This window comes from Monodelphis domestica, chromosome 3 (genome assembly GCF_027887165.1).
Source record: "Monodelphis domestica isolate mMonDom1 chromosome 3, mMonDom1.pri, whole genome shotgun sequence".
Taxonomy (NCBI): Eukaryota; Metazoa; Chordata; class Mammalia; order Didelphimorphia; family Didelphidae; genus Monodelphis; species Monodelphis domestica.
In genome coordinates, this window is record NC_077229.1 from 91,305,152 (window position 1) to 91,332,101 (window position 26,950).

A 26,950-nucleotide genomic window follows, 5' to 3' on the forward strand; every position below is an offset into this window, starting at 1 on the left:
GTACAATGAAGGGGGTGTGTTGTATTCCATGGCCTCGGAGGTCTTTTATATCGAGACCTATTATGCCATGGTCCATGGCGTGTGACAGATTCCAATCCCCAGTCAGAGTAGGAAGCTGGAATTAAGCCTCAGTCCTGATTCTGCTTGTTGGGAAACAACTGGCTGGTACCCTAACTTGACAATGAGAAGGGAAGCCCATGGAGCAGTCAGTCCCAGAGCCTGCGACACACACAGCTTGTCTAAATGCTAACAAGTTTTACTTCCAAATGGTCACATTGTTTCTTATTCTTGGATGAATTTAATTCTAATTGAGTCGTCTTTGGGGATGGGAAACAGCTGCTTTAATGAGTGAACAGTAGGTTTAAAATAACCAGCATCTGTTCTCAGTGCACACGGGGCCTTCTACCAAAGGCGCAGGCTTCATGCACACAGCCACATGCTGGAGCATCCTGGCTCCCAGATTCTGCAGGATCCACTCCCCTGGGCTGCCCACAAGAGGTCATGAGAAGCTCCAGGGCCCCAAAGGTGGCAGAGGAATGTGGGGCAGAGGAAAAGACCTGGACTGAGAGAAGAGAGCTAGAGCTAACTCCTAATAGCAGCAGATTCTCTTGGGTCTCAGTTTCTTCCTTTGTGAAATAAAAACAATAATAAGCAGTAATAATAATAGCTAGCATTTACAGAGAGTTTTAAGTTTTGCAAAATGCTTTCCAAATATTATCTCATTTAATCTTCTTGAGAATTCTGGCGATCAAATACTGTTATGATTCTTATTTTACAGATGAGAAAACGAAGGCAGAAAGAGGTTCAGTGACTTACCCAGGGTGACATAGTTAAGTATCTGAGGCAGAATTTGACCTCAAATCTTCTTGACTCTAACTCCGGCATTCTATCCACTGCACCACTTAGCCACTGGGAATTGAACTTAAGAGGATAGAGGATCCTAGAGTTGGTGCTGGAGGGGAGGTCCTTGAATCCAGGTTGACTGGAAGAGCTTTTGGCAATACAAGTTACCACTCCCACCCCCTGACCTAGGGGAACCTTAATATCATTAAACAGACTACTACAGGTCTTGGATTTAGTCTTGGCAATGCCAGTGACAATTATGACCCTAAAGAGCTCCATCCCCTTCTCTAGGCTTCCTTACATTAATCTGGGATTGCTAGACAGGCTTTGTCACATGACTCACCCATGTGATGGTACTACCCTGAGAAATTGGGTATCCCTCCCCTGCAAAGGGGAATGAGCTTACTGCTGATCAAAGTGTTTATGAAGTGCCTACTATGTGCCAGGTACTGTAATAAACTAGACAAGCAATTCTCTTCCCATCAGACCTAAACCATGAGACTAACTCACAACATCCCTGAGAGACAGGGGCTGTTATTATCTCTGTCTTACAGCTGAGGAAACTGAAGCAGACAGCCTCCATTAAATAACTAGCCCAGGACCACAGAACTAGTAAGTGTCAGAAGTTAGATCTGAACTCAAGTCTTTCTGATTCTAGTTGCAACACTCTCTTTATATTGTACTACCTAGCTGCTCCAAGTTACGGTAGAATCTCTTTTGCCAGTGAAGTTTCAAAAAGACAAATATAGGCTTTGATGGAAAGAAAACCTTTCTGACAACCAGAACTCTCCAAAAGTCAAATGTGTTGTTTCAGGAGTTAAGGAAGGAGTCTTCTCCTCCTGGAAGTCTTGCCCAGATTTAAGCTTATACTGGATTGATAGTCTCAGAGTTTCCTTCAAGCTCTGAGAATCTGTACTTTCTGTGTATGGCACTTTGCAAACCTTAGAGAGATGTGTGAGAGTAAGAGAGCCTTCTGGACTTGAATTTAGTTGGGTTGGATTAGATCGGTGATGGCAAACCTTTTAGAGACCAAGTGCCCAAACTGCAACCCTCATGCCACATGTGAGCCCCCATCATACTCTAGACAAGGGAGGGAGGAAGCACTCCCATTGGACTGCTGGGCAGAGGGGCAGGTCATGTGAGAAATGTCCTCAGGTACACATGGAGAGGGGGAGAGAAAAGCCCCCTCCAGCATGTGTGCCATAGGTTCACCAACACAGGTCTAGATGGTTTCCAAGGTCCCTCCTACCTTGAAATATTTGACCTGTGCCAGCTCTTAATATTAATCATCTCAGGCCCCTTGTTCCTGGGGGGAGTAGGTTGGGCAAATGCCAAAAATTGTATCCCATTTCCCATTGTTGTTGTTCAGTCATTTCACTCATGTCCAACTTTTTGTGACCCTAACTGGAGTTTACTTGGAAAAGATACTGGAGTAGATTGCTATTTCCCTCTTCAGTTCATTTTACAGATGAGGAAACTGAGACAAACTGGGTTAAGTGACTTGGCCAGAGTCACATAGCTACTAAGTATCTAGGGTCCGATTTGAATCCATGAAAATTAGTCTTCCTAATTCCAGGTGCAGCACTCTCTCCACTGCCTCACCTAGCTGTCCATCCACTTCCCTCTAGTTAAATGTAAGTTCCTTGAGGACAAAGACAGTTTTTCATTTTATCTTTATATGTCCAGTGCCTTTCAATAGGTCATGTTTAATAAGTGGGTTTTTTTTTAAAAACTGGATTATATATCCTAGACTCCAAGATTCTCAGAACTAGGAGGGATCCCAGATCAGATCTTTTCCAATCTTTGGCTGACAAGGCCTGCTCTCTACTACATTATATGAAAGCTGAATGGTATAGTAGAAGGCATATTAGATTTGGAACCAGATATCCTAGGTTCAGATTCTAACTCTGACCCTGAATTATGAAAGCTAGAATGGTATAAGCAAAGGCACTGGGCTTGAAGACAACAAAGACTTGAGTTCAAATCCTGTCTCAGACACTAGCTGTGTGGCCATGGACAAATCACTTAGCCTGTCTGAGCCTCAGATTCTGCATAGGTAAAATAAGATGGTTGGGTTCTGTAAATATTAAAATTAATGATTGGACAATGATTATGAAATTATGTGGTCTCCAGTGTTTATTATATCTTGAGTTAGAAATTTATTTACAAATATATACAGAGAAGAAACAATAAAGAAGAGAAATGTGAGGGGGTTAGAGAGGTTAACTGTCCTAACAACCTAAATGTTTTACTCTGGGTCTGCATAATCCAGGCAGAGATTAATTAGCTCTCAAACAGGAAGGCTGGTGTTGAGTAACCCCATGGCCTCCTCTAAAATGGAAGCTAGTCTCTCAGGAAACTAAGAAAGGAGTGAGCCTTTAACCCAATGAAGTAGTCTAGGAGTAAGAGTCCAAGTTGAAGTTGAGCTCCAAGTCCATGATCCAAGCCCCAGTCTCCAGTAAAGCTCCCTTGAAGACTCTCCCCAGTCAGAAGACTATCTCCAAAAGACAGTTTCTTTAGACTATCTTCTCAAAGAAAATCTGCTCTGAGGGGTTAGGGACTTGCTTTTATGGTGACTTCTTGTCCCTTCCCCTTTTCACAGGGGCCAATAACAGTTTCCAAATTGTCTAGCACTGCCCAGGGGGCAGAGTCTGTGGGATTGACCTCACCTTCTGAAGGTTAAATTCTCATCAGAAAAAAAAAATAAAAATAAAAGTAAATTCTCATCAGAAGGATTCACAGCTAAGGGTGTGAATTTTCTAAATCTCACCTAGTACTAAGTAGGGTGTTTGATCTTTTGTTGATTCCATTTAAAAATAAACACAAAGGAGAGTTAATCCTGTCTTAAGTCTAGTGAAGTACTAAGTAGGGTAACTTAAGTTATTGTTAACCAAAGTGTTAACTCAAAATAGACAAAGGGAATAAAGGGTTCCCTCAACTCAAAGAGAACAAAGAATTCCCTTTCAGGGTTCAATAGCCTCCAAGGTCTCTCCTGTCTAACTGTAGAGTTTTTATCTATTTTTTAATCCTTACTCTATGTCTTATAATTGATACTAAGTATCAGTTCCAAGGCAGAGGAGTGGTAAGGACTAGGCAATGAGGATTAAGTGATTTGCCCAAGGTCACACCACTAGGAAGTGTCTGAATCCAGATTCAAATTCAAGACCTCCTTTCTCCAGGTATGACACTATCCACTGAGCCACTCAGCTGCCCCAAAGCTATGATCTTTGATCAGAGGCCACTGAACCTCTACATGAAGATCACCAGTGACAAAAACCAATCCCTCCCAAACAGTCCATTGCACATTTGAATATTTCTAATGTTTTTCCCTACATTAAATAAAAATCTGTCTATATGCAACTTCTCCCTGTTGCTAAGAGGCTTGTCTTTTGGGGCCAAGCAGAACAAATCTAAACCCTCTCCTGTAAGAGGGTCCTTCAAATATTTTATCTGAAGGCAGCTGTCACACCTCACCTTCAATCATCTCTCCTCCAGGTGAAAAATCTTCAGTTCTTTTAACCAATGCTTATACCACTTCTAGACATATCTCCATGCTGGTAGTCTTCCTCTTATCGTTGTTCTTCCTAAAATGAGGTGCTTTCAACACAGCATCCTATATGTGGGAGAAGCCTCTGATAACAGGGGGAAATCCATGAGGGATCAGGCAAATACAGTAGGACAGGAGGATCCTAGTTTTAGAAATATTGGAATGGACCTCAAAGGTCACAAGACTAATGCTTTATTGTACAGATGGAGACATTAAAGACCGTAGATATGAATGACTTGCCCAGGGTCACAAAGCTAGTGAATTCAAATTCAGGTCTTCCTGATTCCAGACCTAACATTCTGTACACAGCACTACCTAAATGCCTTCCACATTCTCTACACTGTCTCTTTTAATGCAATCCAAATCACATTAGCTTTCTTGACTGCAATATCACACTGTCAACTCATATTGAAACCAGATAAGCTCCAAATAGACACCTGACTTAGATAGAAAAGGTCACATCACAAACAAATTAGAGGAGCAATGAAGGAAATGTCTTTTGCAAGTATGGGTGGGGAAGAGTTCATGACCAAAGACTGGATGGAGGATCACAAAAGATAAAAGGGACAGTTTTGATTACAAAAATTTAAACATTCTTCCACAGACTAACAAATGCAGATACAAAATTAAGGTAGCAATTACATGGGAGAAGAGTATTTTCAGTGTTTTCTGCCAAAGATCTCATATCCAAGGTATCTAATAAACCAATTCAATCATATAAGAACAATAGTCATTCCTAAAGCAATAAATATCAGTTAAATAGGCAGTTCTCAAAGGAAGAAATCCAAGCTATTAACAACATGAAAAATTCCATACATCACTAATAATTGGAGAGATGCACATTAAAACAACTCTGATGTTTAATCTCACACCTCTCAGTTTATCAAAGATAATAAAAAAGGAAAATGACAACTGTTGGAGTTGCTGTGGGAAAACAGGTACACTCATGCACTATTGGTGGAGCTGTGAATTGGTCCAGCCATTCTGGGAAATAGTTTGGAACTCTATCAAAAAGATATCAAACAGTGACTATCCTTTAGCTCACCAATACCCCTAGCAGTTAGTTATGTGCCCTAAAAAAATCAAAGAAAAAAGAAAACCACATATATATGTGTATATGTATGTTACGAATGTATATATGTTTATAATATTTCTTTTTATAGCAAAGACTTGTGGACTAAGAAGGGAATCATCAAATGAGGAATGGCTAGAAAAATCATGGTACATGAATGCAATGGAAAATTATCATTCCATATGAATTAGAAAAGAGGTGGTTTCAGAGAAACCTGGTAAGACATATTATAATGAATGAATATAGAGTAAACAGAATGTGGAGAACATTTTGTACAATAAATAATAATGGCAGCTAGATGATGAAAGGATTAGTGCTGGAGCATAAAGTCAAGAAGATATGAGTTCAAATATTGCTTCAGATACTACCTGTGTGACTGGGCAAGTCACTGAACCTCTGTTTTCACAATGTGAAAAATAGGGATAATAATAACACCTGTCTCCAAGAATTGTGAGTATCAAATAACCAATCATACTTCCAGAAAATTATTAATAAAATGTGCCACCTATCTCCTGATAGAAAGCAGATAATGTCAAGATGCAGAAGTAGACTTATATTTTTAATAAAACCAATGTGGGAATCTGTTTTGCTCAACTATGCATATTTGTTACAAAAAGTTTGGGTTTTTCACTGACAAATGGAGTGGGGGGGGAGTTAGGGAGATAGGAGGCTAATAATGAGCTTATCAAAAAAGTAGAAAAAAAGGTAAAAGGAGTCATTGAGGCATTTTAATGCCTAGAAGAGATCAGAAGGAATACCATGGGGAAACAGACAAGGAAGGTAGCTTTGAAAGTTATATGTTGAATATATTCTATACTTAAAAGGAAACATAAGCTGTATGTAAAAGACATTCATGGTTTCATGTATAACCTTTTTCTGCTTTATTCTGTATGTGAAGATGTTCATTTTATTTAGCATTTAGTAAATTCTGAATGAAAATAAAAAAATTTTAAATGCAACTTCATTATTGAAACTCTAGTCTATGAAAATTCCCAGGTCTTTTTCACATAAACTGCTACCTTGTCAAATTGTCTCCATTCTAAACTTGTGCAATTGATTTTTTGAACCTAAATGTAGGAACTGGCAGTTATTGCTCTTATATTTCATCTTATTAGAGAGGCAGCATGAGGATATACAGCAAGCCTAGGAATAAGGAGACCTGTGCCCAAAACTTTTCCCTGACAGATACTAGATATGTAACTGGGGGAAATGTCATTTTTCTGACCCTAAATAACTATCCAAGACTATAAATTTCAAGCTACCTATTTTGATTGGTAAAGAGAGTTTCCTATCCTGGGAGTTCCAGATTACTCATGGGAAAACACAGGTTCACTCCTCAGCTCCCTATAATTCTATCCCCATTATATCCTAGAAATCTCTTTTTGCATCCTCATCCTGTCACCTAGTCCATTAGCTATCCTTCACACTTTTTGACATCTTCATATTTTTTAAAACTCTTACCTTCCAACTTATAATCAACATTGTGTAATGGTTCTAAGACAGAAAGAATGGTAAGGTCTAGGCAAGTCAAGTGACTAGCTCAGTCACACAGCTAGGAAGTATATAAGACCACATTTGAACCCAGGACCTCCTATCTCTAGGCCTGGTTTTCAATCCACTGAGCCACCTAGCTACCCCTGTTATCTTATTTAAAAAGCATACTTTTCATGCTTTAATCACAGTCTCCAATAAAAATGTTAAACAGTAAGAAGATAGATCTTTTAGGCACTATTCTAATGACTTCTCCAAGTTAACATAAACCTGCTAATGATAATACACATTTGCATAGTGCTTGGAAGTTTGCAAAAACATTTTATAAGCATTTTCTCACTTCAGTCCCATGAAAACCCTCTGAAGTCAGTCCAAGAACTGTTATAATCTCCAACTTTTTCAGGTGAGGAAACTGAGGTTGAGAGAGGTTAAAGTGACTTGTCCATTCTCATACAAATAAATGTCTTAAGCAAGATTTGAATCTGGATCTTCCTGACTTCAAATATTCTATTTTCTATACTACACTGCCTCTACATTAATGACATCCCTTTAGGTTCAGTCATTCACCACATTGTAAATCCAACAACACTGTCTAGCCTATACTTGTGACCATAAACATATTATGAGTTTTAAAAATATTTTTTGGATGGCAGTATGCACATGTGAGCATACACACAACCACAACTCATAAACATACACAAATTCATAAACACACACATATACACACACACTTACCACAATACCCCCAACACACAAAGTCATTTACTCACACACACTTACCACAACACCCCCAACACACAGTCATTTACTCTTGTCCACCAGAAAACATGGCAGACTTGAAACAGTGATCGTGTCACCTTTAAGTCTTCTCTTTTCCAGTCTAAACATCCCCACTTCCTTCAATTAAGTCGTCTCTAGACCCCATCTATCCTCATCAGCCTCCCCTAACTGTACCATGCCATGTACAATGTCCTTCTTGAAAGTAGCTCCAGAATTGAGAGGCTATACCCTTATGCAGTCTGGTCAGGACCATGGACAGTGGTACAATTCCACTCTCATTCTGACCCTTCTTAGAATACCAAGGCAGAGCTCAGTCTGGCTGTGCCCCAGCCTTCAGTCTCCATCCCAGGGGGAGGAGAGCCATACATGGTGGGAAAGCCATGGAAACTCAGCAGTCATTGCCATCAGGAAGTCATTTTTTATGTCCCCTTCTCCCCCAACAAGGCCCGAGATTAATTATGGTCATAAATGTGTTAGGAGCTTTCTAAATATTTTATGGGTGCGCGCGTGTGCGCGCGCACACACACACACACACACACACACACACACACACACACACACACACACAAGTCATTTACTCTCCACAATTCCATGCAGGCTTAAGAGATGGGTAAAATAGTATGCATTAGAAGGCGGGGAGGAGATGGAGTCCTTTCTCTCTCTGCTCAAAAGGCCTGGGCAGGAGAAATGCAGGAAAATCTAGCTCAGGTAGCTTTGCCCTCCTCTCAGTAGAGGAGGCTTTGTCATAGGATTGCAGATTTAGAGCTGTGAGGAACTTTAGGAATCATATGGTACAATCTACTCATTTTAAAGATGAAGAAACTGAGACCCAGAAGGGCTAAGTGATTTTCCCAGATCACACAGATATTAAGTGGCAGAGATAGGATTTTGCTCCCCAAGGAATAGGACTCAAAATCCAGTGGTTTAAAGAATAGATTGGTTTATCTGGCAGATCACTGATCAGCCTCCCTCCCTTCCTGTCACTGTGGTTTTAGACTCAGACATAAGAACATGAAGATTTTATAGACAGTCTACCTACCCAGAAAAGGAAGAAAGCCATCCCTGGAGGCTTCAGTGCCAGAGCCACATTTATTCCTAAGGAATCCCAAGGAACAGTCATATCTTTTGGCAACTAGAGATTTCCCTGAAGTGTAAAATGGAAGCTGAATGGAGACAAGAGTCCTCTTATTGCTTTTCAAGAGAACCTGGGAGCATCTCACCCCTCTTTGGCAGATAATTCTTTTTTTTTTTTTGGAAATGGTTTGTACTTTATTTTTTTAACATTATTTTATTTGGTCATTTACAAACATTATTCCTTGGAAACAATGATCATTTTCTTTTCCTCCCCCTCTCCCATAGCCGACACATGATTCCACTGGGTATCACATGTGTTCTTGATTCGAACCCATTTCCATGTTGTTGGTATTTGCACTAGAGTGTTCATTTAGAGTCTCTCCTCAGTCATTTCCCCTCAGCCCCTGTAGTCAAGCAGTTGCTTTTCATCGGTGTTTTTACTCCCACAGTTTATCCTCTGCTTGTGGATAGTGTTTTTTAGATCCCTGCAAGTTGTTCAGGGACATTGCATTGACCCTAATGGAGAAGTCCATTACGTTCGATTGTACCACAGTGTATCTGTCTCTGTGTACAATGGTTTCCTGGTTCTGCTCCTTTCGCTCTGCATCACTTCCTGGAGGTTGTTCCAGTCTCCATGGAATTCCTCCACTTTATTATTCCTTTGAGCACAATAGTATTCCATCACCAACATATGCCACAATTTGTTTAGCCATTCCCCAATTGAAGGGCATCCCCTCATTTTCCAATTTTTGGCCACCACAAAGAGTGCAGCTATGAATATTCTTGTACAAGTCTTTTTCCTTATTATCTTTTTGGGGTACAAACCCAGCAGTGCTATGGCTGGCTCAAAGGGCAGACAGTCTTTTATCGCCCTTTGGACATAGTTCCAAATTGCCCTCCAGAATGGCTGGATCAATTCACAACTCCACCAGCAATGAATTAATGTCCCTACTTTGCCACATCCCCTCCAGCATTCACTGCTTTTGGCAGATAATTCTTAAAGACTTTTGTCTAGGAATAAACCATTTATCTCCCCATGAATACCAAAAGCACTAAATTTAGAGTTAGTGGACATAGGTTTGAGTTCAAGCTCTGTTGCTGTTTAACCATGAGTAAATCACTAAAACTCTCTAGGCTTCAATTTTCTTGTCTGTAGACAGCTAGGTGGCACAGTGGGTAGAGCACTGGATCTGGAGTCAAGAAGACTCTTCTTCCTGAGATCAAATATGGGCTCAAACACTTACTAGCTGTGTGATCTTGGGCAAATCATTTAATCCTATTTGCCTTGGTTATTCACCTGTAAAATGGGTTGGGGAAGGAAATGGCAAAACACTTCAATATCTCTGCCAAGAAAACCCCAAATGGGGTCATAAAGAGTTGAACATGACTGAAAAATTACTAAACAACAATATAGGACTGGAATAGGTAATCCCTGAATTTCCTTCCTAGCCACATGAGGGAAAAAAGGAGAAAGAACAGACAAAAAAATAATTATTTACTTTTCTAAAGCACCTCACAACTATCCTAGGAATCAGATAATGCAAAGATTGTCACCCCCAATTTACAGATAGGAAAACTGAATCTTGGACAAGTCAAGGATTTGCAACCACTTTTTTTTCTGATTCCAAGTATTCCTTAAATGGCATTATACTGCCTCACCCATAGAAATGACATTCAGGACATTCTATTTATCTACTTCTCTAATTTAAATGACATTCATAGGTTTGTAGATCTAGGGCAGGAGCGGGCCTTGGAGAGCATCTAGTTCAACCCCCTCACTTAGCATATGTAGAAACTAATGAACAGAGAGGTTAATTGACTTACCCAAATTTACACAGGTAAGAGTCAGAATTGGATCCCAGACCCTCTGACTCCAGAGTCAGTTTCTAATATATCACATGGATACTTCTCCTAATTCCTTGTTTCTCTTATGGAAATGTCCAAGGGTCCCACTTGGGGGAAGCCAGCCCTTAATGTGCATTCTTTACATATGTTAGAATTTGCCTTCATTCCATCTCAAAGAAGATGCCACCAACACCTTGAGTAGCCTAAGAATCACCCATTTGGGGGCAGAGTACTAGTCACTTTGGTGACTTCTCTTGGGCAGGTGCTTAGCTACCCCAAAGGACTAAGGCTGATGGACTTAGGCGGGCAGAAATGACTTATTTCATGATTAATTATGTTGTTATAGACTGTCCAAGTTGGGAGACAGCTTAGAATATAGAATGTGGGAACTAGGAAAGCCCTTTATAACTTAGGATATAAAATGTCATAATTCAGCAGAAGGACCTTAAGAAATCATATAGTCTAACACATTCATTTCATAGGAATCAAGGTCTGGGAGTGGTTCGGAAGGGATGGAAGGAACAGGGGCAGCTGTCAGTGTTCGATAACACAGGGTCTAACTTAGTCGTTAAAAACAACCTTGGAACAATTTCATTCCAGGCATACCTCCCTGAAGGGTGAGCACTTCTACTTTCCTTTGGGGATTTAGTAATATCCTTTCTTATTGTACAAGAACATCTTGGCATAGAGGGGTAGCCATGTTTTCAGGGAACCCCAGGCTATTTAACAGCTCCAGAATTATCAACCTGGAAAGTCCAAAAGATCTTAGATTTCAGTGGTCAAGTTGTAGATGACCTATATCCCCCTCTGCCACCTTCTGAGGAAAGTCCATTCTGGGGCTGTCTAAGGTTCTGCAGCTAAAACCAATCTGGTGCTCTGCATACCTGTCCAAGGTGGGAATTAGACAAAGACAGCTTAGGGAGAGTGGGATAGGAAGTGATCATGGCTCAGATCTCCCCTCCTTTAAGAAACTCTCCATCCCTGAATTTCCCTAAGGCACTTTGATGTCTCCTTTCTCTCTATCTTTATCATGCACTCCCTCATAACTGACTTATTTGTGTTCATATGTCCCATGAGTAGATTTTTAGCTACTCAGAGCTATTTCATGTGGCATGAGACTTTGCATACAGTGAGCACTTAATGAATGCATGCTTGTAAATTGAACACTGTTTAATTGTAATAATCAAGTTTGTCCCCCAAAAGAGATATGATAATGTATCTCCCCACCTTCTTTGCAGAGATAGGGGAGGATGGGCATGGGACATTCCATATACTGTCAGGCTCCACTGATTAGTTTTGCTTGACTGCTTCCCCCACCTTTTTTATAACTTATTGTTATAATAGATGGATTACTGGGTGATAGAGTGGGGAAAGACATTCAGAAATGAAAATAATAAGAATAGAAAATAGCAATACAAATTTTTTTACATGTTCCTCACTTTTCATAGGACTATAGTCATAGAACTGGAAGGGACCTTGGAGATCATGGAGTCCAACTTTCCCATTTTAAAGAAGAGGGAAGTAACACCCAAAGAGAGTAAGTGGTTTACCCAAGTTTATAGCCAAGGCATGTATAACAGTAGCACATGTCTGTGACAGGATATGAACCCGGATCTTTCTATTTCCAATGCTTATCTGATATACTAACATTCAACTCATATTCATGGGGAGAAAGGTCACAATGGAAGAAAGGAGGCAGAAGTTCCACAAACAGGTAGGATATAAGCTAGAACATGAGAGTAGCCTTAATTGTCATTTCTGTGGAATTTGACAAAGACCTTCCTTTCTAGTACATGGGAGGTAGGTAAGTGCAAGAATTATTGACTCCGTTTTATGGATGACAAAAACTGACTCCAAACATAGGAATACTTTGCCCAAGATGAAAAACAAGCTCTTTGGATGTATGTCTGCCTCAGGTCTTTGGGACTTTCCATTTTCAGCACTCAGCACAGTGTCCTCCTGCCTAATAAATGTTTATACATTGCACTGAATTCGATTTATTGAATGAATGAAGCTAATAGGTGGTGAAGCCAGAGTTAAAACCTTGGTATCCTACTTCCATGTCTGGTGTACTCACTACTCTACTACCCTTTGGTGAATAAAATGTTATACAAGGAAAGAAAAGTGTGACAGAGGGAAAGACCATCAGAGGATCACAGAAGGCTTCCTGGTGGAAAAGGCACTTAGAACTGGTTTTAAAGGATGAGTAAGAAATTATTGGTGGGATTAGGGTGTGTGTGAACTGACTTCCACATAGGGAGGATGGGAAAGTGTAAGGTGTATTCAAGGAATAGCAAGCAGCAATAGAAATAACTGGAATAATTGCAAAGCACTTTTTACACCTTTTATTTCATCTGAGCCCCACAACAACTCTCTGAGGTGTCCATTTCACAAATGATGAAATTGAGACTTTGAGAAGATAAGTGACTTACAATCAACTCTTCCTGACTCCAAATGTAATACTCCTAACTATATACCACACACTCTCTTCTAATGGTCCAATATAGGGTAGGGTTCGTGAAAAGGGAACAGCTAGATGACACAGTGGGCAGAGCACCCAGCTAGGAGTCAGGAAGACCTGAGTTCAAATATGGCCTCAGACACTATCTAGATGCCCTGGTAAGTTACTTAACCATGTTTTGCCTCAGTTTCCTCAAGTTTAAATGAGCAGGAGAAGGAAATATAAAACCACTACAGTATCTTTGCCAAGAAATCCCCAAATGGGGTCACAAAGGCTCAGACATAACTGAAAAATAAGTGAAAAACAACATGAAGGGGATTATGTGAGATAAAGTTAGTTAGAAAGGTTGGCTAGTACCAAAGTATAAAGGGCCTCAAAAGCTAGGCTAATATGATTTGTACTGAGCAGACAGGAACAGAGAGAAAGAAGGAAAGAAGATACCAAGATAGAATAGGGAAAATATGGAAGCAGGGAAAGATCATAGAATTTAGAGATGGAGACCTTAAAGATGATCTAATCCAACCTCCTCACTCTGAAAATGAAGAAACTGAGTCTTGAGGTTGAGTAATTTGCTCAAGGTCACACAGATAGTAAACAGAAAATTTCATAAAGTTTTAAGTTGGCAAAAAACCTTAAAGGCCATCTATGCCAACCTCATATAAGCTATATATGAGTCAGGAGAAAGACAAATAGGCCTCCTAATAGAGAGGAGGGAAAGGGAAGAAGAAAAAAGGGAGCTGAGTCTGGTGAAATTTAAGCTGCCTTTATGTGATGCCAAAAATTCTGATTTTTTGGGAAACTTTCAACTTTTTTTCTGTTTCCATCCAAGTATTCTGTGCCATCACAGATACAAGCCCAGAAGAGGCAGAGAAAGAGACAGACACAGAGATATAGACAGAGGTGGAGAAGCAGGTGATAAAGAAATGCAAGAGAATAAAAGAATAAATACATGGAGTGATTTGCTGAAATATAAAAAGGGGTGAACTTTCAGGGATCCAAGGAATAATGTTCAAGAGGATATCAAAGCCAGAAGGAGATCTAGGGGTGAGGGGAAAGATGTGAGTGCTGTGAAATTGGAGAAATGTGTGGACTAAGAGGAGAGAGAAAGAGAACACAAGAATGAAACAAAGGCAAAAGGGAGTGAATAAGACAAAAAGTGTGAGAAAGGGGCAAAAGAAAAGAAAAAAAACAATGACACAGGGAAGCAAAGGAAAAGGAGAGACAGAGGAAGAATCATAGAGAAATAGAAACCCAGAAACAGGGGAAGAGGAAGGAAGGAAAGAGGAAAGTGAAGGAAAAATTGAAACTAAGATATAAGGTGAAACATAACTGGGAACCTTAGAGAAATTTATCTGACCTCTCTGAATATAAGTTTTTCCATCTGAACACTGAGGGAGTCAGACCTGATCATTTCTAAGGTCCCTGCCAACTCTAATGATCTGATTGTGTGTGAGAGAGACAGAGACAGACAGAAAAACAGAGACAGAAAGAGAAAGACAAAACAGAAACAAAGATAAATAGAAACAGGAGACAGACAGATAGACAGACAGAGACAGAGACAGAGACAGAGACAGAGAGACAGAGAGACAGAGAGAAACAAACAGAGACAGATGGCCAGAAAGAAGACAGTGAGACTGAGATAGCATAAGAGAAGAAACACAAAGAGATAGTGAATGAATGAGCAAACAAAGAAAAGAGGAGAGAAGATAGACACAGAGACAGAGAGAAAAGCACTGAGCACAAGGGAAGAAAGACTGTCAGAGAGGATTGTAAATTGAGAAATTGGGGAGGAAAAGAAAAATGAAGAGAAGAAGGGGAGGCTGAGGGGGAGGGTGAAGGAGGGAATTGTCACAGGCACCATGAAGAAAGCACAGAGAGGGAGGGAAGGAGGGTGAGCCAAGCCTTGGAGTTAAAGGCCCTGATGGAGCAGAGCTGGCATTAAAATACCCAAGCTTTTGAGAGCAGTGGGAAATATTTTATCTCAGGCTGACACTTTTGGCAAAATATAATTTTTCCAGCTTTCTCTGTGCAAAAAACATGTCGATCAAAAAGCTCATGTAGCATCTTGTAGCTCCCAGAGCATGTGGGGAGGAAAACCCTGGTCAGTAAATCCTGTGGTTAAATCCCAGGGCCCTTGAGCTCTGGTCATGAGTCATGAAAGTTAGATGTGGGGGAGGGTGAAGCTGGACTTGGGCCAGGAAGAGGCGGGACAACAGAAGGCACACAGTCCCAGCTTCATCCCCTTCAATAACAGCCCGTGTGGTTTTGACACAGGGATAAGAGAAAACGTGGTATAAAGAGAAAAGCACTGAATTTTAAATAATGAGATCATAGATGTAAAGCTGGAAGGGATCTGAAAGGCCTTTGCATCCAATCCCCTCATTCTATAGATGAGGAAACTGAGGCACCCAGAAGTTAAGAGACTTGTTCAAGGTCACCTGGCTGGTCAGTCATGGAGACAAGCTATATAAACGAAGATCCTCTGAGTCCCAAACCCTATCTTTCCACTCTGCAATGGGTTTCTTTCTTTTTTTTAATTCTTACCTTCTGTCTTAATATCATTTCTAAGACAGAAGAGCAGCAAGGGCTAGGCAATTGAGGTTAAGTGACTTGCCCAGGGTCACACAACTAGGAAATGCTTGAGGTCAAATTTGAACCCAGGACCTCCCAACTCCCAGACTGGCACTTCAATAGGTTTCTAATTCTAGCTATATTCCATATTATGCAATGTTACAGCAAATTCTTTGACTTTTCCAGGTGGTAGTTGTCTCATCTGCAATACAGATTATCTTCTAAGATTATCATCCTCTGAGGATGGTTGCTCCAAGACAGAGATGTCAAACCCATAACACTCTCCAGTGCCCAGGAACCAGATCAAAACAGAACTGAGAAATATTTAACAAAAATAAAATACTAATAGGTAATGTTAATATATGGTTTTCAAAGGCAATACGTAGCCTGCCATGATCCTTCATATGGTCTAGGAGCCCCCTTTCTGCTTGGTGTGACACCATCGTTCCAAGATTATCTGTGTAATCTGTGTCCCAGGTTCAAGATATTCTGTGTAGATCTTCACTCCTAAAATTTCAGCTCCCTCACTCCCACTAATGCATTTCCCTTTACTCTAGCCAGTCAGAGGACGCAATTAGCTCAAAGCAAAACTATTTACTGAAATGGTATAACGTGAACAATAGTAACAAAACATTAGCCCCATAAACCCAAGGTATTCTCTCCCACAAACGCCTACAACTTCAGGGGAAGAGGGAGCACTCACGTAGAGTATACTGGTAGAGTCTGGACCCAAGGAACATGGCTGGCTGGTGTAACTCATACCTCTGCTACTGCAGTGCTCTGATGATTCTTTCTTTTGTGGCATCCTCTTGCTGCTCCCTCTGTGCCAATGTCTTTGCCAGATAAATAATTCAATTTGGTACACAGGGCTTGTTCAGTTCAGCTGAGCTCCATAGATAGACACTCTGAGCCTTCTTTCTACTGGGTGTAGCATCTCCTACTAGGTAGGTGGCTCCTCTGCAAGACATAATTGTTGATGAGAATGGAGTAGGAAATTGAACTCTTCCTCTCCTCTTCCCCTCTGGAAGAAGTACAAAAGAATGGCTAGAGATCAAACCCTAGGACACATAGTGGATGGAATGCCTGGCCTGAAGACAGAAAGACCTGAGTTCAAATCCATCTTCAGACACTTACTAGCCATGTGATCCTGGGCAAATCATTTAACCCTGTTGGCCTCAGTGTGCTCACCTGTAAAATGAACTGGAGAAAGAAATGACAAACCACTCTAGTATTTCTGCCAAGAAAACACCAAAGGGGGCCATGAAAAGTCAGTCACAGCCAAACAACAATAGCAATGGTCCCTAGCCAAAAGCTGAGTTCTTCCTCCTTCACTGGTTCTCTTCCAGACCAAAGTTATCAAATATGCCTCCTATAGTCCCACAACACTCCTGAGTGAGATAGAATGAGGTTAAAATGTAATGGGTGGGTGGGGGGAACTAGGTGGCTTTTAGGTGGCTCAGTGGATAGAGCACTAGGTTTAGAGTCTGGAGGGCCTGGGTTCAATTCCGACCTCAGACACTTCCTAGTCATGTGACCCTGGGAAAGTCACTTAACCCCCATTATCTAACCTTTTCCACTCTTCTGCCTTACACAATACCAATACACAGTATCAACTGTAAGATGGAAGGTATGGGTAATTGGGAAATAGTTAAAAGAAATAAAAGCACAATAAAACATAGATAATACTCTACTTTGAAAACTAAGTCAATATGCAGCCCCCAGGAATCCCTATGGCTGCGTTAGTGGCCTCCATTTCTACTTGAGTTTAACATCGCTGGACCAGAATGTCAGAGATCGATGATTCAATGGAGAGCTTGCTTCTACTTTTTAAGGTCACCACAGGTGTGGTTGATCCCTCAGCCAATCAATGGCTAGCCACTTTAAAATTCCATTAAGGTGATTGAGGCATTTCTTCCCATCTCCTAAAGGAGTAAACAGTTATTTACCCTTCGTTTCCACTGGCCCATGGAGCTCTGAAACAAGAACACCCTTTACAAAGCACAAATGAATACCTGTCCCCGCACCTTTTGCAATCAACCAGTATGAAATAGGGGGTGGACCCCTGGGAGCAATGACTTCAAAGAAACCCAAACCGAAGCTTTTAAAGGGAGATGACTTGCTTGAGATGACAGAGTTAACTAAGGAGCAGAGCTAAGAATCTTACCCAATTACCCAGACTCCAAAGACAAAGCCTTTTCTACCCAACAGAAGTAGGTTTAAACTCATTCTGCTTGGTGCCTGAGGGCAGAACCAGGAACAGGGGGAAAGTCCCAGGAAACAGATTTTTATCTCAGTGTAAGGAAGAAAAAAATCCCTGCCTAACAATCAGAGCTATTCCTGAGGGGCTTGTGCTAGCTCAAAATGTTCCCTAAACAGATGTTGGATGGTCACATATTGGGAAAGTTATAGAGGAGATTCCTTTGGGGATATGGATTGGATGGAGGGAGAGAAAAAGCCTGGTGTAATGGACAGAGAGGGTACTAGACTTGGAATCAGGAAAGAGGGCTGAATTTGAGTCCTGCCTCTGATGCAATAGCTGCAAGTCACTTACCTCTCTGAGCCTCGGTTTCCCCATCTGTAAAATGGGGACAAAAACACATGTCCTATCTCACCAGGTTGTTGTAAAGTTCAAATGAGATAATGCACACAACTTACTTTGCATACAGTAAGTACAATGTGAAAGCCAGCTAATTATGGTCCTCATTCATTAGATATGGTCATCATCAATTTATGGCCGCTTCTATCAATTAGTTGATCAAATGGCACTCATAGAACATGGCTGGATTTTACGGTAGGTATTTGTTATTTTGTTCCCAAAGTGAACCATTTGTTTATTGATTCATTTAAGAGTTTGTTAGTGGGGAATGGATGACATTGAATTGGTCTTATCCCTCTTTTGACTTAAGCAAGTCATATTTGGAGAATGATAACAGTAATTGTTAGTAGTAACCCTAATAATATTAATAATCCTATATGGGGGGCAGCTGTGTAGCTCAGTGGATTGAGAGTCAAGCCTAGAAATGGGAGGTTCTAGGTTCAAATATGGCCTCAGACACTTGTATGAACCTGGGAAAGTCACTTAACCTCCATTGCCTAGCTCTTACCACTCTTCTGCCTTGGAACCAATACACAGTATTGATTCCAAGATAGAAGGTAAGGGTTTAAAAAATAATCATATATCAGAGGGGGGATGCTGTATTATTATTGGTAAGGTCTTTGATTCTGAGCATTGCCAAGAAAATGGAAAACTCAGATCTAAAGGATGGAGAGGTCTTTGATTTTGAAGCTCTCCAAGAATGGAGACTTTACAGTCTCCCCTAGATACCTTTGGTAGAGTTGGTACTTGATGATGATCAGGGTTCATCATGGCCTTGGGGAAGAAAACTTAAAGAAAAAAAAAGTCAGTTTAACATAGTAGCTTTGAGTATCAGAGACAAAATATCAAAACAGACACCTGCCCAGGCAAAATCTGCCCAGGAGATGAGATGTTGCTTGATTCAGGCCTATTATGGGATGGGACGGAAAGTTATAAATTGAGGAATCATCAACACTCTGCCCCCTCAATACCTTTCTTCACCTCCTCCTCATCACTGTCATGAGCAATATAGCAATATCTTTCCCAGTGACCCTATGTTTGTAACATTTCCAAAGCATGTCTCACATCCATCCTCCCTCTACTCACAGTCTCACCTCCAGAATCCATCCTCCTCAAGTTAACAAGATAATCTTTTTAAGGCACTGAACTTGACAATGTTACTCTATTGTTCTACAACTGTCACTGACTCCCTATCGCCTCTAGGAGGGTGTGGTATTTGAAATCCTCCACAGTCTGGTTCCAACCCACCATTCCACTTTTATTTCATATAACTCTCCATCACATATTCTATTGTCCAGCCATATTGAGCTACTGGATGTTCCCCAGCACAATGTTCCATCTCTTGCCTCTGTACATTTGCCCAAGGCTGCTTCCTCCTTGGAATTCATTCCCTCTTCAGCTCTACCTATCTTCAGCCTTATCTTTCTCTTTATGGCTCAGCTTAGGCATGTCTCCTAAGTAGAGCCTTCCCTGATCTCATGTACAGCATTCCCCCAAGTTGTTTGCACTCTTTCCTCCTTCAAATTACCTTGTATTTACTTACAGTTTTTGTATACATGTTGTATCCTTTCTTATAACCTTCTGGGAGGTAGAATTGTTTTGGTTTTGTCTTTGTATCCCCAGAACGTAGCAGAATGTCTTACACTGAGATGGCACATAATTGAATTGAACTGAATTTAATTGAATTTTCGAGAAAGAAGCTGCTGCCTAGAGAAGGGAAGGGACTCATCCAAGGTCATACAGTGAGTGTGTGGCAGATAAGGCACAAAAACATTCTGCCCTCTGTCTCTGTTTCCATTTTAGTCTTGGTGTGTTTGGGTTGGTGGGCTGGGAATTAGGTCTCTCAGCCCCAATCCACTAGAGACCAGGCTTAGGGCAGGGTCTCCCTACTCTCCTGGATCATGCAGTGTGCTATAGGGCCAATCTGTATTTGGAGTCAGAGGATTTGTGCTTAAGCCTCAGCTCTGGGACTCAGCCAAGTCATTTCCCCTCTGTTCTTTTCTCTGTAAAATGAGGGGATTGGATTAGATGCCCTCCAAGGTCCCTTCTGGACCTAAATCTACCACCTTAAAATGAAGTGGAATACATGGTGACGTGATATGGGAGGACAGACAATGCACGATGGAAGTTCAGGAGAAGAAAGACTTGGTTCTAGTCACAGGAATCTTAAAATCCTTGAGATTTACATCAAGAGACCTCTGGTCCAACATGAATCTAAAAAGGAGTCCCCTAGGTAGCATCTCCAACAAAGAGCCACCCAGTTCTACGGGGTAGAAAGTTTGGGGTATTTGTTTTTAGGGTGAGCCCCAGTTGGCATCCTTGCAATTTCTTTTTCCTGTTCCTGGATCAAGCAGAACAAATTGACCTCATCGCATGACAGCCTCTGAGAAGACAGTAACCTTGCCCTCCTGAAGTCTCCTCTTCTCGAGGCTAAACATCCCTGGTCCTGGTCTGTTGGGGCATAGCCTTCAGGCCCTTCCCCTACCCAGCTGCCCCCTCTAGAAATTCCAGCTTGTGGTTCCCCTCACCTTGAAGGACAGGCAGAAATGTAGCTGGTGAACTTAGAGAGGGATGGAAGAGAGAAGGCTATTCCACACAGAGAGAGTTGCATGAACAAAGATTCACAAACATGTTTGGGGAATGGTAATTGTTCAGTGTGGCTTAAGTAGCATGAAATAGTGAACAAAACACTGGATTTGATATATGAAGATTACTGGACTTGGAGTCGGGGAGACCTGAGTTCAAATCTTTCCTCTGACCCTCATTATTGATTATATATCCCTGTAAAAATCACAACCCCTAAGTCAGTTTCCTCATCTGTAAAATGGAGATAATAACAGCATCTAACTTTCAGAGTTTTTGTAAAAATCAAATGAGATAATATTTATAAAGCACTTTACAAAATTGAAAATGCTATATAAATGCTGGCTAGCTAATGCTAAATCCTTGCTCTTTCCCTTACTGTACATATGTGCTTAGGCAAGTCACAGCTTCTTAAGTCTCAGTTTTCTCCTCCACGAAATAAGGGAGATGGACTAATTTATCTCTAAGCTTTCTGTCTGAACTAAGTTTCATAACTTGTCCAAGGATGCTAGAACCATAGAATTCTGGCTCTACTACTTAAAATCTATGTGTATAATCTAAGTCATTTAACTTCTCTCAGCTTCGGTATCCTCATATATAAAATGAAGGATTTTAACATACCCTTAGGGTACTTTCTAGCTCTAAACCTATGACCTTTTTTTAAAAAAAGATAAAACTTTACTTTCTGTCTTAGAGTAGAGGATAAGTATCAGTTCCAAGGCAGAAGAGTTGTGAGAACTAGTAAAATGACTTGCCTACTGTCACACAGCTAGGAAGCATCTAAGGCCACATTTGAACCCAGGTCTTCCCATTTCCAGACCTGATGCTCTATCCACTTAGCCACCTAGCTGCCCCTTAAACCTATGATCTTAAGTCATGTAGCAAATCAGGAGCAGAACAAGAACTCAGAACCAGGAATTCTGACTCCCACTTTAGGGTTGTCCTAATTTGATGGTCCCTTCCAAATCTAAATCCTAGAGAAGAAACTAAAAAAATGAGGCAAATGCATTAGTATTAGCACGGAAAGCTAGAACTTAATCAAATTACAATGATTTATTAAGATTCTACTATCAGTGGTAACTAGGTAGCTCAGTGGATAGAGAGCCAGGCCTGGAGATGGTAGGTCCTGGGTTCAAATGTGACATCAGACACTTCCTACATATGTGACCTTGGGCAAGTCACTCAATCCCCATTGCCAAGCCCTTACAATTCTTATGCCTTGGAATCAATACAGAATACTGGCTTTAAGACAGAAGTAAAGGTTCAAAAAGAAAGATTCTACTCTCTATGAACTTGACATTGTCCCAGGCACTGAAGAGGCAAAGACAAAGACAATTATGAAGTAGTCTCTGTCCTCAGGAAGCTTAGAGTCTAACCAAGGAAACAACAGAGAGAGAGAGAGAAAGAGAGAGAGAGAGAGAGAGAGAGAGAGAGAGAGAGAGAGAGAGAGAGAGAGAGAGAGAGATACAAAATAGATAAGAAGAAAATAAATACACGTTAAGGGACAGAAGGGAATAGTGAAGGGAAGCATTAGCCCCCAACAAGATCAGGAAAAGTCTTATGTAGGAGTTTTTCTGTCTCTCACCATCTGCCTTCTCATTGCCTTGTTTCTAGTCTTCTTAGAAATCATGCCCTAGAGGACCACTAGGTAGCACAGTGGATAGAACCAGGCCTAGAGTGAGGAGGATCTGGATTTGAATCTGACCTACAGGCATTAAGATATGGAGAGAGAGAGAGAGAGAGAGAGAGAGAGAGAGAGAGAGAGAGAGAGAGAGAGAGAGAGAGAGAGAGAGAGAGAGAGAGAGAGAGAGAGAGAGAGAGAGAGAGAGAGAAACAAAGGAAGGAAGGAAGGAAGGAAGGAAGGAAGGAAGGAAGGAAGGAAGGAAGGAAGGAAGGAAGGAAGGAAGGAAGGAAGGAAGGAAGGAAGGAAGGAAGGAAGGAAGGAAGGAAGGAAGGAAGGAAGGAAGGAAGAAGCAAATGAAGTATGAACTCAAACCCTGCAACTCCAAATTCAGTGCTGTTGCCATTAAACCACAGAGAGTTACCCCTGGGAGTATGTGACCCCGTTCACTCTGTTTTTCTGACTCAATAAATACTTTCTCATTCTTTCATTCATTCTCCTCACTCACTAGTCCAAGCCCTGGGGATCTCCTATAATGAATTATAGCTCCCATTTCTACCCTTTCCTCACAACAATCCTATGACTTAGGTAATATTCTCATTCCCATTTTACAGATAAGGAAATGAAGGTTCAGAGAGGGGAAGTTCCCTAAATCATGTCCTTACCAAGTCTTTTCTACCCTAAGCTAAATATGAATGTTTTCAGGCAGTGAATATTGAACCCAGGGTTTGAACTTAAGTCTACTGACAACAAGTGAAGCTTTCTTCCCACTCCATTGTGGCTCCTTCTCCTGAAGAGCAAACCCAGGGAGCAAACAGAGACCTTCAGAGAGGGCAGGAGCCCACATGTTCCCTCTGCAGAGGCTTTGCCAGCCTGCCCCTGGAGAGGGTTTGACTTTTAGCAAACTTCCCCCTCTCCTCCCTGCTTTTGTGCACAGCCCAGCGCCAGCCGCATAAATTCCCTTTTACTGGCGATTATTGACGCTGAGCAGAGGAGAAAGCAGCCCTCAGAAGGCTCAATTAATTTTCCTGTCTGACATTTCTGCACTGTTTGAATAGCTGAGTTTCTTTAAGGCAAAGGAAAAGCAAATAGGTGACGTGGCAAGCAGGAAAGCAAGGTCGTGGGGAGGAGTTCTAGAACCAGAACCCAAGGGGATGGTTTGGAAAATTCCAGAAGCTAAAGCCAAATTGATTTACCAGAGAATCCTAGAACCCCAACATAATTAGTTTAGTTAGCTGGCTATTGGGTTAGTTCACTCAGAATTTCAAAACCAACAACACCCAAGTGCATTGTCAGGAAAATCCCAGAACCAGAGCCTGAATGGATAAGTCTTGAGAATTCTCAAACTCAAGCCTAATTGGGTTGTCTTGCAGATTGCAAAAATCTGGGCCCAAGAAAAATGCTTGGAGAATTTTGGAACCCAAGCCCAAGTAGATTGCCCAAAGGATTTTAGAACTGAAGCCCAACTGGATTATCTGGAGAGGTTTGGAACCCATCCTTTAAGTCAAGGAGTCTTAAGCCTTTGGGGATCATTCTGGTAACATCTATTGCACCCTTCTCAGAGGACTCTATGTTCCTACATTCATTAGAGAAGGAAATGCTAAGTTTCAGTTAGAAGATGGTGAAAATATACACATTTTTTCCCATCCAAGATCATGAATCCCTGAAATTTCTCGAAGGACCCCAAATTAAGAACTCTTGCTTTAGAGGAAGCACTAGGTGATGAGAGGGGATTTTCCCCAAGAAATCACCTCCAGAAGAAAATGTAAATCCTGAATTGAGCAAGATTTATCAGGCAGTCACTCCAAGAATCATCCTCAAAGTCCAGGTCCTGCTCCTCAGTTAGCATCCACAGGAAGCCCTGAACAGAAGATTCCAGGCTGAAGGTAACCTGTGGACAAAGATACCTTCCTATCCTCACTCTTATGACACAGAGGAGATTGTGATTGTGAGATTGTCCAGGCCTCCTAGTCCAGGAGGAACCTTTCCCAAGTGCCAGGCAGCTACTTTCCTGGCTAAGGAGGCACACCTAGAGGTAAATGGTTTGAAGACCAGTGTTGGCCTATGTGGAAGTAATGAGCATAACTGTGCATGTGGAGTCGGGCTGTCAATGGGCTGGGAGGACAGACAAGCAAGAGAATCTGGGGACAAGTTGAACAGGTGATGGATCTGCCATGGAAGGAGATTCCAAGCAGATTTTTGTTTGTATTAAGTAAACCCACTAAGGAATATCAGGAGCCAAGAAAAGAGGATTAATGCCAACTTTAAATGGTCCTAGAAGTTCCAATGATAAATATGATGCCTAAGCTCTGAACTTCAGTTGGAAGAACCAAACCAAGGAATGGTAATGGCAAGCACTCACATGGGCACATAGTATATGTGTGTAAACTGACAGCAATCTAGTGTTGCCCAAGTATTCCCAAGTACACACTTGGGCAAAAGAGAACATGCCCTAATAAGTATAGCTACATCTAAAGCAGCAGAAAGAGGATATGGAGGTGAATGTTCCAGTCCCAGTGCTGACACTTACCAGTTGTGTGAACTTGAGCAAGTCTCCTAACCTCCTTGGGTATCAGTTTCCTCATTTTTAGAATGGGCATAATAGTACTTGTAATTTCTTCTTCCCATGGGGTGTTTAGAGGAAAATGCTTTGAAAGACCTAGCAAACTAGAGATTTGGAAGTTTTTCCTGTGGGTGCAGGATGGGTATGTCTATGTTTGAAGCGAAACACAAGCACACACAAAATCTCAGAGGAATCATTTGAAGGGCTTAAAAGTTGTTAACCCTTTTTATGCCCTGAACTCCTCTAGCAATCTGGCAAAGCCTATGGACCCCTTCTCAGAACACTAGTTTTATATGCCTAAAAATAAAACACAAAGGATTATAAAAGAAATCAAATATTTTAAAAAACTGTTAACAAAATATTTTTAGTAAGAATATCTAGCATGTGTATATTACTTTAAGGTTCACAAAGCATTTTACAAATATTATCTCCTTTTATCCTCACAACAACCCTGGGAGTAGGTGCCAGTATTATCCCCTTTTCTGGATGAGGAAACTGAGGTAAATGGAACTTAATGACTTTCTCAGGAGTCTGGATTTGAACTTGAGTCGTCCTGATTCCAGGCACAACACTGGGGGAAGAATAAAAATGCACCACCTCCAGGTTCAGGACTCCTAATCTAAACCAAATTATGCTCAACTATGAATCCTTCAATGATATACCCAACCAGTGATCATCTAACATTTCCTTTGAAACTCTCTAAGACAAGGAGAACCCACTACATCCTCAGGCAGCCCATTCCTACCTTGGACAGCTCTCAGCATTAATCAGTGTCTCCAGTTATCAGACCTAAATGGGCTTCTTTATGACTTCCTCCGTGACTTCAGTCTTTTAGGGCCAAGCAGAACAAGGCTAATCCTTTTTCCATATAACAATTCTTTATATTATAAAGAAAGATATATACATACATACATGGATGGATAAAAAGATAGATGGAGACATAGATAGATAGATAGATAGATAGATAGATAGATAGATAGATAGATAGATGGATGGATGGATGGATGGATGGATAGGGATGGATGGATGGATAGATAGATAGATAGATAGATAGATAGATAGATAGATAGATAGATAGAAATATTTCTTTATTTACTTAAAGGCAGTTTCCATTTCTTACCTATGGCTAAACATCTCTAGTTCCTCCAACCTATCCTCATATGGTAAGAATGCAAGACCTTTCAACATCCTAGTTGTCCTCCATTGGATGCACCTCAGCTTAAAACATCATATATTAAGAGCTGAAAGGAACTTCCAGATTATCCAGTTCAACCTTCTCATTTTACAAATGAGGAAATTGAAGTGCCAAGAGATTAAATGACTCCCAAAGTTGTTCATAGAGGTAGAGAGTGACAGAGTGAGGATTTGAACTCAGGTCCTCTGAATCCAAATCCATTACTTACCACTACACCTGCACCCAAAATGATACTCAGAACTGAGCACAATTCTTCAGATAGGGTCTGGTTTGGTGGCACTCTTACCTCCTTATTCTTGGACACTACATTCCTCTTAAGAAAACCAGATTTTTTTTTTGACTGACATATCGGACTTACATTGAGTCTAAAGTCTACTACAGGTGAGATAATGTGGCTAGTCATAGCTCCTCTATCTTAGAATGGTGAAACTGATTTTTCAAACCCAAGCCTAAAACATTTTATGTCTCTATTATCATTTCCCCCTCCTGGCTATGACTCTGATTCTCTCTGGGCCCATTGGACACCATGACTCAGCTGCCTTGTCACCTTGGAACATCACCATGCCATCTCCTTTCTCTCATTAATGAGTTCCTTTCAGGGGCTTCCATTTGTGGGATGGACATTGGCTGAACAATGCATCACTCTCTCCTTGGCTATGAGTCTGACTCTCTAGACTCAGGCGCCATGACTCAGCTACCTTCTTACCT